The 3,997-nt window shown below is 38.0% G+C and overlaps 1 pseudogene; it reads left to right on the top strand.

Moving 5' to 3' along the window:
• Positions 1–3,231: 3,231 nt before the first annotated feature.
• Positions 3,232–3,327, top strand: LOC143672315 (U6 spliceosomal RNA; annotated as a pseudogene).
• Positions 3,328–3,997: the final 670 nt, after the last annotated feature.

The following is a 3,997-nucleotide window of genomic DNA, read 5'->3' as shown; positions in this document are numbered from 1 at the left end:
CTTCTTCTGGATCCCTACTCTTGGTGAATGGCACAACCCTGTTCTGAGTAACTAAACTTGAAGACTCACATTATCAACCTCAACTCCTTGGGGGAAGAACTAATTAGTCTTTCCTGTACTTCACTGACTGTATCCAGTACACAGTTCTACTAGGTACAAAATTCTATTATGGTCTTATTCAGGTTTTGTAGATATTTGTTTCCAAGGCTTTTCCTCTGCTAGATTTAGAATTCCTGAAGAGAAGGACCCAACCTCATTTATTTAAATCTAGAGAATCCAGTGCAATGTCAGACATCAGTAGATGCTCAATAAATTTCTTCTGAATGGACCGAATGTCCATGAACACACTGATGAAATAATATTTATTTACTGCTCACTGTGTACTGAGATACAGAAATGTATTGATTTTTAAAAGTTGCTTTCTTTGTGTATAACGTATATATTATATGTATGTATATTCTATCAGAATACCCTCCAGTATCTAGCACTTCTACACCCTATGACCTTCTCCAAAAATAATTTCACGTATATGCTCTCTCTTTATCATCACACCATTTCTGATATATCAATGTCATTTCTTCCATTTTTCTAATGAGTAAATAATTTCACAATTATTATTAAGCAACTAATCCAAGGTCCCAGATGTCACAAGTGGCCAAAACTTCATGAGCATCTCTCTAAATCCAACTCTGCAAGTAAAAACATTGCCCTCCCCACTACATGGGACATGACATCCAAGGGTGAAAGTCTCCCTGGCGGTGTGGGAGACAACTTCCAGGGATGGGTCTGGCCCTAGCGCTGTGGGATCAACAATGTCATTCTGACCAAAGAGGGGAAAAGAAGTGTAACAAATAAGGTATCAGTGGCTGAGAGAGTTCAAGTAGAGTTGAGAGGGTTCTCTGGAGGTCATTCTTATGCAAACTTCAATTAGACATTGCTACCTATCATAACTTGCCAAACCCCAACCAAGACCATTCCAGCCAATCCTAAAGAACACCTAAAGAATATATAAGATTCTACAAGGGTTCCATGCACTAGGGTAACTTTCCAGAAACCTACAACCTCCAGGTGGGTCCCTGGATGAGATAAGTCCTGAAACCTAGAGGGGCCAGCCTCTCCACAACATCAGATAGTTCCATCTCCCTACCCTTATTATTGACAGCCCTTCCAGCATGAAAAAGTTATCCCTAAAAAGTGGGAGAAAGATCAAAGATGATGGTGGAGTTATACAGAGAAGGCAGGGTTTAAAAAATGAATATGATTGCTGAATCATTATATTTATAATTCTTTCAGTCTCCAGTATCTTAGAGCAACTAGAAGTAAAACCTAAAATTGAGGAATTATAACCCATACCAAATTCTGAAATCTGTTCTACAATTAATTGTTGTGCTTTGAGTTGAAATTTATTGCTATTTTTTGTATATATGTTATTTTTCACAAAAAAGATGATAAAAAATATGCATAGTTCTTCTAGCCTCCAATGTTCTGGAGCAGCTAGAAGGAGATATCTGAGATGATGATATGATAGCCCGTGACAAACTCTGATCTTTCCTGTAGCTACTTGTTGAAGAATGTTTTGAAAGCTAAAAAAATAAAACAAAAAACTTCGTGAGCACCCACTATCAGTACGCCCATGTGTATCTTTTGAGATTTCTCACTGTATGTTCATGGATATAGATATACAGTCAAAATATGTATTTTGTAATGACATTTTCAGTAAAGAATAGCTGTTGGATATGTTTTCACATAAATATGTGATGTACAAACATGAGCATCATCATTTTTAATTTCTGCAAAGTATTCCATAGCATGGCTGTACATAATATAGCTAACCAATTTCTTCTGACGGATATTTACATATTTATAGACATAATAATCACAATGTTAAGTGAAAAAGGCAAAGTGCAGAACAATTATGGCGCAATACTATTTGTGTCAAAAAGAGTACATACCCAGTTTGAAGATCTTAGCACCCAGAGCTACCCTTTCTTTCCTATTTAAAAGGATGGCCCTTTAAAGGGTATTTATTTAAAAGGAAACAAAGAAATGAGGCAGTAAGTAGAGAGAGGGGCAGTGTTATTTTGTGGTTGTTATTTTTAAACATGGAAGCCATGTCACCACTGTTTGTTACAGTAGACCAGTAAAGGACAGAGTTTCTCAATCTCAGCAGTAATTAACATTTTTGGCTGGATAATTGATGTTTTGAAAGACTGTCCCATGCATTGTAGTATGCTTAGCAGTATCACTGGTCTCTATCCACTAAATGTCACTAGCACTCCTTACACACACACACAGAGTTATGAAAACCAAAGTATATCCAAACATCATGAAATGCCCCCTAGGGGGAGAAATAACCCCCAGTAGAGTACCATAGTATAGATAGAAAAACAAATTGACATCAATGAGAAGGAGGGGAAATGATAAACAATGTCCTTGATGAGAGGACATAGATGGGAAACAGTAAACAAGTGGAGAGGTTACCTGGGAACCACAAATACCTATGCTCTTGCATTATATGGATTAATTCAGCTCATCCCCAGCTCCATACCCTGTGAGATTATGGGTACTGTGTGACTCCCTAAGGGTTAGAGGTGGAGAAGGGTCAATGTAGTTTTGGAGTTTCTTGATTCACGTGACATCCGCCCACCACACTCATGCAGTTCCTTCTGCCTGCACCATCACCACCTTCTCTCTCCCTCCTTCACCTAAAGAACTTTGACTCCTCCTTTAGAACTCAGCTCAGATACTACCTACTCCAGAAAGTCTTCCTCTGTCATTATATTTACTACTTTGTATTGAAACTCCGTGGTTACATGGTCTATCTCTTCTATCATTAAGGGCAGGAAATGTGCCTGATTGACTTTTGTAACTCCAGTGTTCATATAATGGCTCAAAGTAGGTACTTAATATCTTTTCATTGTACAATGTCAACAAATCATAGTAGAAGGTACTACTGTTTGTTGAGCACCAAGTAAGGAAGAAGAACAAAGGAAAAAGTTGATATTAGGGGATTTGGAGTCAGACAGACCTGGGTTTGAAACCCTGACCTCAACTTCATAGTCTGGCTACCCCAGAGTGCATACTTTGGGGTCAGGCTACCTGGGCTCAATTTCTAATTCCTCTGATAACTACCCATGTGACTCTGGGAAAACAACTTGACTTATTCTATAACATCTTTACGATGTTCCTTAATCCTGTTGAATGATTAGCTTTATTAAAAGGATAAAAATGGTGCTTGCTTCAGCAGCACATATACTAAAATTGGAACGATACAGGGAAGATTAGCATGGCCCCTGTGCAAGGGTTTGTGAAGCGTTCCACATTAAAAAAAAAAAAAGAATAAAAATGAAACCTTACACATGTAGTGAAAATAATGTTGGCTTGGAGTTAGGTAAAACACATGTGGCTTCCAATCTTGACTCTATTTCCTCATTTGTAAAATAAGGAAGATTATACTTAATCTGAAGGTTTATAGAAAGACATAATATGTAAAGTTTTTAGCTCACAGGACCTGGCACATTAGCAGGATCTTACATGGTAGGTAGCTGTTATCTCTTGTGGTGCTTTGAGATGCTAGATCTGCATCATCTAGCATAGAACCTAGCTCGGGATATGCACCCCATAAATGTATTTAGGAGTGAGCAAGGAATCAATATTGCATTATAGAAATTGTAAACCAAGAGAAATGACCTTGTAAACTAAACCTCAAACTTGTAACTTTCCCTTTGGGTTCATTCCTGTTCTAGTTTGCTGGCTGCTGGAATGCAATATACCAGAAACGGAATGGCTTTTATAAAGGGGAATTTAATAAGTTGCTAGTTTACCATTTTAAGGCTGAGAAAATGTCCCAATTAAAACAAGTCTATAGAAATGTCCAATCAAAGGCATCCAGGGAAAGATACCTTAATTCAAGAAGGCCGATGAAGTTCAGGGTTTCTCTCTCAAATGAGAAGGCACATGGCAAACAGGGTCAGGGTTTCTCTCTTGGCTGGAAGGG

Source organism: Tamandua tetradactyla, chromosome X, assembly GCF_023851605.1.
Source record: "Tamandua tetradactyla isolate mTamTet1 chromosome X, mTamTet1.pri, whole genome shotgun sequence".
Taxonomy (NCBI): Eukaryota; Metazoa; Chordata; class Mammalia; order Pilosa; family Myrmecophagidae; genus Tamandua; species Tamandua tetradactyla.
The sequence above is the reverse complement of the archived record's forward strand: the minus strand, read 5'-3'. Positions and strand labels throughout refer to the sequence as shown.